This window comes from Pezoporus wallicus, unplaced genomic scaffold (assembly GCF_028554395.1).
Source record: "Pezoporus wallicus isolate ANWC-B61680 ecotype Strahan unplaced genomic scaffold, APGP_CSIRO_Pwel_v1 contig_5879, whole genome shotgun sequence".
NCBI classification, from domain to species: Eukaryota; Metazoa; Chordata; class Aves; order Psittaciformes; family Psittacidae; genus Pezoporus; species Pezoporus wallicus.
In genome coordinates this window covers 1,667,070-1,680,541 of record NW_026637549.1, presented here as the reverse complement: position 1 = coordinate 1,680,541, position 13,472 = coordinate 1,667,070, and positions in this window count along the sequence as shown.

Sequence of the window (13,472 nt, the reverse complement as noted above, 5' to 3'; positions counted from 1 at the left end):
GGAAGTTGTTCTTTATTGTGAGGGTGGTGAGGCACTGGAATGGGTTGCCCAAAGAAGTGGTAAATACTCCACCTCTGGAAGTGTTCAAGGCCAGGCTGGACAAAGCCTTGGGCAACATGGTCTAGTGTGAGGTATCCCTGCCAATGACAGTGGGGTTGGAACTGGATGATCTTAAGGTCCTTTCCAACCCAAACCATTCCATGATTCTATGATTCTACGTCTTTATCGGTAGTTTCTGACAAAAGCTTCCTGACCAAAATGGGTATTTTTTTTTAAACAGTGCTTAGTTTTCCAAGAAACTTAAATTTATACAAGCTTCACAGAATTTACATTATACTTCAGATTTTTAAAAATCACGTGAAGTATGAAAACCTAATTGCTATTAAAATTCTGGGGACTGGATGATGATATGCAATTATATTTAATTCAGTATAATTAGATTGAATCGCTAGCAACCTGACAGGAGTCAGATTCTCATCTGATTTACCTTGATATGTGTCAGTAATATCAGCTCCACTAGTATCAATATAGGTAATTATTCCCTTGTCTAACTGAAGCACCAACATTAGTGGATAAAGTCTATTGATAAGAGGAAAACAGCCTGTATATCAAAACCTGACGGATCACTGCACTGACGTTCAATAACTGCTTTAAGGATGAAGAGTCATTGCCTGTGCTTTATGCGTGCCTCGCGTGTATTCCACATCTCTTCACAATGTTGGACTTTAAAAAATAAAAAAATAAATCTCAACAAAACAGGATAAATAAATTAGACATCAGTTTTGTCCTTGGCAATCTATGCAGCTCCCATTCATTTTAGAATACAACTATATACCATAAATGACAGATTTTGGTCTTTTCATTAGCTTGATTTTAAGCTATCTGTAGCAGGAAGCTATATAGTGGGTTTTTTTCATGAAGGAAAGTAATATAAAATCACTGTATACATACCACAGCAATAGGAACCTGAAAAAGAAGCAATTGTATGATGCTTTAAAAGAAATACTTCAGTTTACGTAACACACAGTTAATCAATTTCATGCAAGAAAACTGCCCTTCATCAGAGTAAACTAGCAGAATTTGAGGTATTTTTTTTCTAATCTGGATTACTTTTCATTTGTTTTGATTATATTTCTCTGGCCTTAAATAAAAAAAAAAAAGTCTTTTCCTTAGCCTTTTCACTCTCCTGTAGTACTTAGACTGAAATCACTGCAAAGAATACATGTCTTGTTTTCTTAACAGAATAATGAATTTATTATGTTGCTTCATGATCTATACAGAAGTGTATTTTGATCTGACATTTCTATGCATAAAAACCTAAGTTATGGTCCAAATGTCACTTGAAAAAGACAGTCTCGCAGTTGTGTCTCTTGCCCTCTCTCCCAGCCCAGCCTCTCCTTACAAAGACAGCAATCAAACATTCCACAGAAATGAAAGGAAAAAAGATGCATACAAACTTCACAGGCAATAAACATCCCAGCAGCTCACTCCAAAAGTATGGATGACCATTCTGAGGATAAGTAAATGGGAAGCAGGATCAGAAATTATACTGTTTGTCACTACGAAGTTAATCAGCACTTCCATGTTTCTCACATGCAATGTACACAGACTCTCCATAAAAACTACAGTGAAACTGTAGAAGCAGCCCTATTGCTACTTTGTGGCCTACAGAAAAAGGATTCCATTTGCCAGACATCCAAAAAAAAAATCTTCTACGCATACCAGTATGCACTGTTTGCATGTAATCAGAATACACTGAAGAAGCCACAAACTTATATTTAGGCATCACTGAAGAAAACTAGTAATGGAGGGGACAGAAGCATGCAAATACTTTGGCGTCAGGAAAACGTACCTAGAGTGTATGACAAAATCTATTAAAAACATTTAAAGATAATTGACAAAAGATGGCAAAGAATCATCAAGAATTGTTTTTTATACACTTTTGTATCTCCTCCACTGCTTTGATGGTTCGTATAAGTTGTTTCAGCATCTCTGGGTTGCCTATATGACTAAATGAGCACTTAACTACTGCTAGCTGCAATTCCAAGTTCCATCCCCCCTGAGAGCTCTTCTGCTGGCTGAGAAAGATATGACTATCATAGAATCATTTAAGTAGGAAAGACCTTTAAGATCAAGTCCAACAGCTAACCTAACATCGACAAGTCCACCATTAAACCATGTCCCTAAGTGCCACATGGTGCATGTCTTCAGTAGATACAAACGTTGAACAGGGCTTTCAAGAGCTCTCCTTGAAATCTTACCTGTTTCTCTCAATACAAATACACCATAAAGAGGTGAAAATTTCACATGCAAAGGTGACATCCTGACCTCATTATAGTCAATGGCAAAACTCCTCCTAGATAAGTAAAATCCCTGACCTTTTCAATCAAGGTTCTTAAACTGTTAATATCAGTGTCCTCCTCAGCAAATTGTTTAGAACATTCCCATCATCTTCTTTTGAAATCTGCATTTTCTTCATCGGATTCTTCTGAATCAGTATCAACAACATGCATTAGCCCAACTAAAAAGAATGGCTGATTAGCTCTTAGAAGTCCTAACAGAAGTCTCATAACATTAATATAACTGCTATTGCTCCAGTTATACATATCTCCCTGAAAAGCAATAAAAACCTCTGGTTACGTACCTATTAATCATATTAATCCTGTATCTTTTTCACTAATTTCTGACGAAAGCTTGTTGATGAAAAAAAGCACTTACTAACTTAATTTTCCAGTCAAAGGGAAGTTTTGAACTCTTTTGCTCCAAATGATTAAAAGATAATAATTTCCAGTAACATTTTCAGACCTGGATTCTTAAATACTTTCTTTCAGAGAGGAGGAGAAGAAAAAAAACACCAAAACCAAACAAACACAACAGACAGATGGAGGGGCTAGGTGTGTGCAACAGCATACAATAAATACAGATACTTCATTCTTCCGAGAGACTGTGGAAGAAACCTGCATTTATCAAGAGCACTTGAGTATTCACTTTGATGCTTACTTCATTCACAAATCTTCATAAGAGACTAACATGTTTAAAATAGGAGAACTAGCACCTCTGAAAGATTTTATTCAGCTTTTCTTTGTTACATTATGTTCAACAGCTCTGCGTTCAGTGCAAATCATCTACCTTCAAGCAAGAAATGTTCACATGCAAGAGGAATAGATTGCTAGGCTGCTAATGCAGAGGTATCCATAGATTTAACCTAAATATATCAATTAGAAATGAAAATACCTTTCTCTGACTTGGATCTTGATTTGGATTCCTCCCCAAACTATTCGCTCTTGTCAGTTCTGCAGCCCTGATTGCCATAGGACTGCATCTTGACCACGTCTTCAAGCTTGCCGTTGATGAGACTGAATTTCACTTCCCCACTGCTCTCTTAAGTCTGATTTATATGGAAAGAGAGCTGAGTGCGCAGAAGCCAAAAAGGATTCTGTGACAACCTCCAGCTAGACCTCTGGTGTGGATGACGGAGGTCAGCAGGGCAGACCTAACCCACATAAAGCAGATAATAAAGAGTCTTCTTATCTATTGAATATCATTTTCCATTTCAACTCGCTGATCTTTCAATATATGTTTTCAGAGAATATACAGAGTAATTATATCCCAAAACAGCTTCAACTCCAACATGAAATATCAAAACTCCACCTAATTAATAGCATGGCTAATTAATCAATGTTGCTTATATTGTCTACGAAAAGAGGAAACATAAAAGATTAAAGTGGTAACTGGATTTATTGTATATTGTCATCATATTCCTCTAAATTTAAGCTATATATTAACAACTGAATAACTAGCTAGCTGTGAATCGGGTAAAATGCCAATAATGCATATATTTTACAAACTAAACACAGTATGTGCATACTGCTTATTTTCCATTTGGAATTTACTGGTTTTTGGTTTGTTTTTTTTTTCCCATGGAAATCTTACATTCATGCTTGCAGTTCACCCACCTCTTGTCAAAGCAAGGTTTCAGTTCGAGAGTTAGACACCCTGGAGACTTAATGATAACTGTCAAAAACTTGAATAATTAGAGTTTTGTATAATTAAAAGCCTAAACATACAGAATGTCTGTGTCATGTCATTTTCTTCATATGCTTCTATAAAGGAGATATTTAAATCCATGTGAAGTCTTTTAAAATAAAAATCCAATGTCACATTACTTCCTACTCCAAAATAACATGACTCAAGAACTTTTCTGGTAAGCAGTATTGAATAAGCTCTGTTTCTATGTAAGCTGCAATGATAAAGTCTTAAAAGCACATAACAGCTTGTATTAATTTTATGGTCTCAAGACAGTACACTGCTGCTCATTGCCTTATTCACAGATTTTCAAAATCTAGTGCTATTTACTACTTGATAGATTTACAAATATGAAATTTTAGGTCTCCCCTTCACTAAAGCACTAGACCTCACCTGAGCACCCAGTAACTGAAAGATGCCTCCTCCTAAATCCATCAAGGCTGTCAGGGGCTGGATCACTTGCTCTGTGAGGAGAATCACGGAATAGTTAGGGTTGGAAAGGACCTTAAGATCATCTAGTTCCAACCCTCTGCCATGGGCAGGGGCACCTCACACTAAACCATATCGCCCAAGGCCTCGTCCAGCCTGGCCTTGAACACTGCCAGGGATGGAGCATTCACAACCTCCCTGGGCAACCCATTCCAGTGCCTCACCACCCTTACAGTAATGAATTTCTTTCCTATATCCAATCTAAACTTCCCCTGTTTAAGTTTTAACCCGTTACCCCTTGTCCTGTCACTACAGTCCCTAATGAAGAGTCCCTCCCGAGCATTCCTATAGCCCCCCTTCAGACACTGGAAGGCTGCTACGAGGTCTCCATGCAGCCTTCTCTTCTCCAGGCTGAACAGCCCCAACTTTCTCAGCCTATTGAGAAGCTAACAGGGCTGAGCTTGTTCAGGCTGGTGACGAGATGGCTTTAGTGGGTACCTAACGTCAGCCTGCCAGTGCCTATGAGGACGTTTCCAACAAGATGCAGCCAGGGTCTTCACAGACATGCATGGCATAAGAACAAGAGACAACAGGCATGAACTAAAGCTAGGAGGTTATTGACTAAACATAAAGAAGAAAAATCGGATATGAGGCTATAAGGATAATTAAGTATTGAGTATGATTGTCCAGAGGTTGTGGAAGCTCCTTCCTCGGAGGTCTTCAGACAGAAGTGGACAAATCCCTAAGCAACATGGTCTGAATTCTATGACGACTCTGACCAACAGGTTGGACTACATGCCTCCTAAGGTCCCTTCCAACTTGAACGCTTCTGTGATTTGGTGTAATCATGAGCATTGCAAAAAGTTACAGGAAATGAAACTGTCAGTTAGACCTGAACGCATCCTAGGACACATCAGTACACACTTAGTGGAAAATAAAAAAAAAAAGGAGAGACATTGAGTATTACCACCCTTGGCCAGGGCACTGATGAGATTTCCATGGACACAGACTACCATTCCGGTCATACTTACTGAAGAAATAGAAATTCAGATTGAAAAGGACAGAGAAAGGCACAAAGATATCTGAAGGAATAGAGATATTCTTACATGAAAACAAAACAGAAAGGTAAACTCAGGCTGACCAAATGAAGGCTTAGAGGATGTATGACTTTTGTTTGAACAAAAAGTAAACCCAGGAAAGTTATCAAATAATCTTTATTTAAACAGGTATAAATTGACCATGTACCAATCTATTGGCACACATACCTAGACTTCTCATTACAAGTCTGTAAGCATCTTTACATCCCTTCTTGATTTACTTGTAGAATTTATAGCTGATGACATGCGTCAACTACCATAATAAAAGTGTCTTGGGGGGGAGGGAAGGGGGAGAGAGACAAACACAGAAAAAGGGAAAGGGAACTATAAAAGCCAAAGGAGAAAACGGAAAGGGGAAAGGCATCATTCATTTCAGTGGGTAGTCAAGAAAAGAACTGACAGGGCCTCCCTAATAAGCACCCTCTCCCAGGTGTCCTTTCTAATGCATAAGTTGGTCCACCACACTACTTTTCCCATAGAAACTATACAGATTTCTTCCTGATCTGTTCAAATTCCCTATTGACTGTCCCCACTTAATGATGCTATTAACACTGACTGGAGTAGTCTTTGATAAGAGGCTGGTATTGCAAGCAAACTGGCTGTTGAGCTTTGTGTATATCATTGGGTAACACTTATAAGACATTTGCCTTTCACCCAATACAAACTAAAAACTGCAAGAAACAGTGCAAGAAAAGGATAGTGAAAAAGAGTGAGACTTACACCAGTGGCAATTACTTGCCATGGGAAACCTGACATAACAGTAGCACCAAGGTGTACAGGTGGAAGGCCACGAGAACAACAGTATGATATCAACTTCAAAAGAGCAGACTTCGGCCTCTTCAGGAACCTGCTTAGTAAGGTTCCATGGGATATAGCCCTAGAGGGCAGGGGGGCCCAAGAGTCTTGGTTGATATTCAAGGATCACCTGCTACAAGCTCAGGAGTGTTGCATCCCAACTAGAAGGAAGTGCAGCAGGAGGGCCAGGAGACCTCCTTGGATGGATGAGGAGCTGATGAGGAAAATTCAGATGAAAACAGAGGCTTATAAAAAGTGGAAGCAAGGACAGGTGGCATGGGAAGAGTACAGGGATGCTGTCCGGGAAGCTAGGGAGCAGGTTAGGAAAGCCAAGGCCCAGTTAGAATTAAATTTGGCTAGGGATATTAAAGATAACAGGAAAGGATTCTACAGGTACATAGCAAATAAAAAACAGACTAGGGAGAACATAGGCCCCCTATGTTCTTGGGGAGGAAGCTCTTGGGAGAACTGGCTACACAGGATTTGGAGAAGGCTGAGGTTCTGAACGACTTCTTTGCCTCGGTCTTCACTGGCAAAGGCTCTGACCAAACCACCCAGGTCTTGGAAGGCAGACACAGGGACTGTGAGACTGAAGACCTTGGGCCCACTGTAGGAGAGGATCTGGTTCGAGACCATCTTAAAAATCTGAACATGTACAAGTCTATGGGACCTGATGAGATCCACCCACGGGTCCTGAAGGAGCTGGTGAATGAAGTTGCTAAGCCGCTGGCCATCATATTTGAGAAATCATGGCAGGCAGGTGAAGTTCCCAACTACCAGAAAAAGGGAAATATAACCCCCATTTTCAAGAAGGGGAAAATGGATGACCTGGGGAATTACAGACCAGTCAGTCTCACCTCTGTGCCTGGCAAAATCTTGGAGCAGATTCTCCTGGAAGGCATGCTAAGGCACGTGAAAAACAACAAGGTGCTTGGTGACAGCCAGCATGGCTTCACTAAGGGGAAATCCTGCCTGACCAATTTGGTGGCCTTCTATGATGGGGCTATGGAACTGATGGACAGGGGTAGAGCAGTTGATGTCATCTACCTGGATTTGTGTAAAGGTCAACACTAGTGCAGCCTTACCCAACATACACTCTCATTCGCAATGCATTCATTCCAAGTAAGCCACATCAAATAAGTGAGAGATTAGTTGGTCATGTAAGAGAATCCTAACCTAAAAACTCAAAACCAGGAGCAAATGAAACATAATTTCATCAAGTAATGATAGCTTTAATATGCCTTACTCACATACCAGTTTCAGTAAACAATTTAAACTTAAGTGATTCAGTAATGTAACTTTCTCTGGGAAAAAAAAAAGAAAAAAAAAAAGCTTTCTTCTCTGGAAATCATTGCTGAAAGCCCGAAGCATGACAAACAGATTTCCTCATGGAATAGTCCAATGTTCTGTCTTTACATGAGAGCTATCTTTAATTCAAACCAGCAAATGCATTATGTACCTTCCTACTTAAATGCAGCAACAGGAAAAAAAGTTTCTTATTCACCCTAGAAGAACCTGGAAAACTGGTAAGTACTCATTAACTTAAATTCCTATGGAAAACTAATTTCACATAAACAAGATGCATACAGGACATAGCATATAACCCTCAGCAAATCTGTTTCAAACACCTTCTGTAAAAGGGAAAAAACACTCACTCCTGAGATACAGTAACCTCTCTCAGCTATGATTCAGCTATGACTACACTGTAAATCAGAAGTACTGTCTATTGCAGTTTGTATACACATACCTTAAGTAGCTTTAAATTATCTAATCTGAATATTGATTACATGAAACAATAGCAGTACACGCAGTCTGGTGAATACATGCTTAATTTACCGTTTTGGAGGTGACCAGGTAACATCTCAACATTTCTGTAATTTTTCATTGGTTGTAGTTGTTCATACACACAGGATTCAAGTATCTTCAAAACTATATTTCTCCTACCAAGCACTAGTTGAATACTAAGAAACTAACTAATCCAACTAGTCATGACCCCCTGCATTCATGGTAATTCAAACTGGCATTCATATCATTTTCATGATGGGTAAACATGAATTTGATCAGTATTTTCAGGATGTAAATTACATTTTTAACAGCAACTTCCATGGGACTATCTCAGGTAGTGAGATGAACAAATGAAAATTATTTTCCACTTTAAATGATTTTTAGAAAGTACATATTTTTTATAACTGAATCTCTTTTTAATGTTACATGCCACTGAATCATAATATTGCCTTTTATTCCCAGGAAAATTTGAATAGGAACAACTGCAGCAAATGAAGCATGTATTGGGACTTTCGGTAGTGAAGACACAATTTCACTTTCCATTTTAATCTGCTCTGGGCACAGGAAGATGGTGGTAAACAGAAGATACACAACAGCTTACGAAATACTGTTCCCATTGCACCCTGTAGATTGCTCTTCATTTGTGGAAAAGCAGATTAATGGAAAAACAAACACTACTCTTTTCAAAACTGCCATTTTAACATCAGGTTGAAAATATTTGGGTGTTTTACACATTCACGTAGACTTTGATACCAAAATACAAAGGAATCTGACACCCAGAATAGTGTTCTAGGTAGGCTTAACTAACTCTGGTGCTGCACTTGTACCAACTCGGTCACCAAGTGTTTTTCTCGCTTTCAGAGTTCTGAACTGACAATGACATTTGCACACAAAAGAGAGTTATTTCAATATTTGTATGAAGTTAGGACCAGTGGTAGGTAAATATGACTGATCTCAGGTTTTCACTGAGGCCATGGCAAGTTTTTTCCCAATGTTTTGGATCATCTCTCTGCCCTCATAATGAAAAACAGGAGTTAAAATAGTGTATTATTTGCATCATTGAGTCATATATTATTGAGGTATTTATTTTATACAAATAACCATGCAACTGAAATGTATGAAGGGATGGAAGTGCCTTCCAAGACTGCTCCGGTATTATGACAGAGAACAAACCTGCATTTGTCTCTCAACAAAGTAGGCGTTCTGGGTACAAAACATATGTAGGCAGAGGGCATTGATACAGGAATGCACCAGACATGAGAAAAAAAATTGAGAAACATTCAATAAAAAGATAATTTTAATTATCTTCAGTAGAACTAGGAAAGCTGCTCAGGAGCTGAGGGGGGATGGAGGAAAAGAGACGAGAGAAGGGAGATATGGAAGGGTATTTGAAAAACATTAATGTGAAATACCTTTCCTTTTGCTCATGAGTTCTCAGCAGAGCTTACAGGCCTTTGTGAGCTTGCAAATTAAATCCCGAGTAACTGTCACAAAACTATTCTGTCACAGAAAACAAAGCATCAAGGAACTAAAGCTGGCAATGTTGAAAGACAAATATGTTTAAAATTCCTCAGTTTCTGTTTCAGCACTTGTTTTGCGCTGTTTCTGACAGAGATTCTCAACAGCTTTTGCATGAGAAAAGCACATTCACGCATTTTCATATGTCAATAGGTCTCCACAATTCACTTTCCTACTTCCTTGTCATTGTTCAGGCTTTTAAATATTCATCCCCTCTTAAATCCTCATGTAGTCTAACAGTGGGTTTAGACCCCTTCGGATCACTTAGAAACACAAACTGCCGTGAGCTCAGGCTAAATCTATCAAAGATGAATACACGCTTTGTGCATTACACGTAATACCTGTTTTTTTCTCTCTGTAACAGTGATAAGCATGGATGACTACTGCCTGCTATTATATTCCATTTCTGATCAAAATCCAGGCATTTTATGGGAGTCAAAACAACCGTACCCTTGCTGGAAACCACCCAACCGTCCGATGCCCAGCCATGCTACCCTGGAACCTGCCCTGCCAGGACGCATACACCGAACATGCATCTGCACAGAACTCTGTCCACGCTACCCCACTGCCGGGATGGCATGCATCCTGCCCGCCCTCCGGCCACCGCCTGCTCCGGGCCGCTCCGACATGAGCCCAGCGGCGGTGCCTGACTGACGAGCACCCTGCCGACCGCTCCGTTCCCACCTGCTCCCGTTGGGTCCCGACGGGGGGCAGCTCCCCCGGCGCCCTCCCCTGCTTCCCGCTACCCAGCACACCCTGGGGAGCTTCCAGCGCTCTCCCTGCCCGCTGGGGCTCCAGCAACCGGCCCCTGCCCGCCCGGAGCTGCGGCCCGGCACCCCACAGGAGGGGGACACGGCAAGGGAACCCCGCTCCCGGGCCAAGTACGGCGCGCACGCACCAGGCAGACAGAGCAGACGCCCAGAAAACTCCTTTTCCACTCACGCTCCTGCGAAGCGAAACTTGCCGGAGGGGGGAAAGGGGGGGGGGGGGAGACTGTTCCCACACGACACGAAACACCACACCACCACCTTGCCCGCCCTGACACGGCCCAACTTACCCAAACCCTTCCAAAGGTCTCCCAAAACCCCACCCCAGCAGGTCACAGACAACGGCCGGGGACCGGGCAGAACTCAGGGCCGGTGCCACTCACTTTCCTGCGCCTCCTTCCGCCTTATCTCTTCGCTCGCGGGCTGCAACTTCCAATCCTTCCCCCAACTGCCATCTTCCACCGGCGCGGCGGGGCAGGATCGGAGCGGGGAGGGAAAGTTGCGGCGCCTGCTGCTACTGCTGCCTCGGGGATTAGCTGGCCATCTCGCCGGCGGCGGGCGAGCGTGTGCCGTGCGCGGAGGGCGGGGCGGCGGCAGCTGGAGAGGAGCTGCGCGCTGCGTTCGCGGCAACCCGTGGCGACGCGGGGAGGATTTACTAAAAATAGCCGCCCGGCGCGGCGGGGGGAGGCCGCTGGGTTCGGCTCTGCTGTGCCGCGGTCCCCGCCGCGGCCGCTGGGGGCTGGGCGGGCCGTGTAGCGCCACGCCACCGCGGGGATAGCGCTGAAGGGGCGCCTTGCCCGGACAGAGGGGTAGGAAGGCGCTTCGGGCACGAGACCGCGGTTCCCCCGGCCCGGCTGCCCGGAGCGGGTGGGGTCGGGCAGCGTCGGGGTTCGCTGATGGGGACCCCCGCGCTGGGCCCTGCTTCCCACCTGGCTATGGCTCTGTCTGTAGCGGCGGGAGCGCGGCCGCGGTGCCCGGAAAGGGCCTCACCGAGGCTCTACCGGGCTTTCACCGCCGCTCCTCGGGGGCTGGTGTTGGCCGGTTGCGGAGGAGCCGCTCGGTTGTTTTCACCCCTTGCACTGGTTCCGCTGCCCTCCTTCAGGGGAGGGGATGCACCTGCCCCTCACCCTGCTCCCCGCTAGCCCAGGGAGCGGTGAGCGGAGCCCGGCGGGGTGCGGTGAGGACACGCATCTGGGAGGGCACCGCCGCTGCCTTCACCCGGCCTCCGGCTTTCCCCGCAGGGAGAACGGGTAGGAGCTGCTGCGTGGCCCTTGCGGGGTGGGTGTTACTGTGCCTGGGGCTGTGACATCCCGAGGTGACTGCACACTGTTGTAAGTGCTTCTTTCCCCTCGACTTACCGGCCTTGATATCTCTTACTATATTCAGCTGGAGGTTGCCCGTCTTTCTGAACCCACATTAGGTCTCTGGTAAAGATTAACGGTCTTCAGGATTCCCTTTTCCCACTGCTGTTTTGTATGGTCTATGAAGCCCTTTAGTCTATGGAACCTATCTTAACTATGTTTATCTCTAACCTAAATTTATGGATAGATTTTTTTTATTACTTGGGAGAGGAAGGAGTGTCTCCTTTTATTTCTCTCGTTCCAGGTAAAGGTTAGTCTCAAAGCAGTTCAGTTCTTGGAAATATAAGTAATTTAAAAAAAAAGGCATTAGCTAAATTCCATCTAAAGGCTTTGGAATTTACATTTGTATTTTTATGTATTTCACTTATCATAGAAGTTTCAAGCTGTTTTACTCTTTTTAATTTTATTTTTATATTTTAAGATTGATTATTCTTTCCACCGTATTGGTTTCAGATGTTAGCTTCTCTGAAACAAATGTTTAAAATTGGTCTTTCCAAGACTGCTGAAGAACTAGTTAAGTATAAAAGGTACAGCTGGCAGCTAAAGAAAGTGGTTTTGAATTTGGGCCTGAATGTCATTTATTGCTCAAGGGATGCAACAGATAAAAAGTCAACTGTGGTAAGCAGTGGGTTTTGTGACCCTCAAAATAAATGTCACTTCTCAAAATTAGAAACAAAACTGTGTCTGTGTGTGTTTCAACTTGGAGAGGAATCTCATCATATTGTTTTGGTTTGTGTTCTAGTGCGGAAATCAGTTTCAATGGGATTGCTAGATGTTAAGTCATGGAGTGCCGTGTGACAGATACATCTAGGTCCAAATAGGCTAATGAAATCACACTGCACGGTTTCTCTGACAGATCAATACCCTTCAAACTGATGCATACTTTTGTTTCATTATGTACTCTCGTCCTCTGTCTACTTGAAGGAGGCATTGGCATCACAATTACATTCTAAAAGGCTAGTCACTGTTCCAATGCTACGCTGGGAATTCCTGAATTTATACTGGAAAATAACAGGCATCTCTGAGACAGCCATGTGGTTTTGTTACTACTGTGCTTGCCCCTACTCACTTCCACTCAGTGCTAATAATATAATGAAGTGGTGTATGGTGGTAATACTTAGGAAACTTTTATCTTGCTTTTGTGAGATCTGCTACTGCGATAGCATTACTACATTATCTACTCTTAATTCTGCTGATCAAAATATGATTTATAGACTTGACTGATTTGCTGCAGTGAATATATGTAGCTCTTTCAAATGTAGCATTCTCTATATTCTCATTGCCTTTCTGAGTTGTTACAAACACTTATCGAAAGTCATGGGGGTGAGAAGAGAAAGTAATATGCCTGCATTATAACTTGTAATTTATAAAACCTGAGATGAGGTGCTGCAATCCTTAAAGCATTTTTATCCCTAAAAAGAGACTTGAGTCACCCTTCTAGCTTCATCTCTGCCACACTGTGAACTGGGGTCTGCTGCTGTATGATGCTGTTCACATACCAGTAATTTACAATAACTGGATTTTTTTAATGGCAAAAGCTTGCACATTTATCACACAGAAGATCACTAAGCTAATTTTTGGGAGGGCCCCAAAAGGTTTTGAAAACCATGCTGGAACAGAAAAATGGTCTTCCCCATGGTTCCTCACTCAAGGTAGGGCCTAATGAAAGCACTAGGAGAAAAAATTCCCCCCAC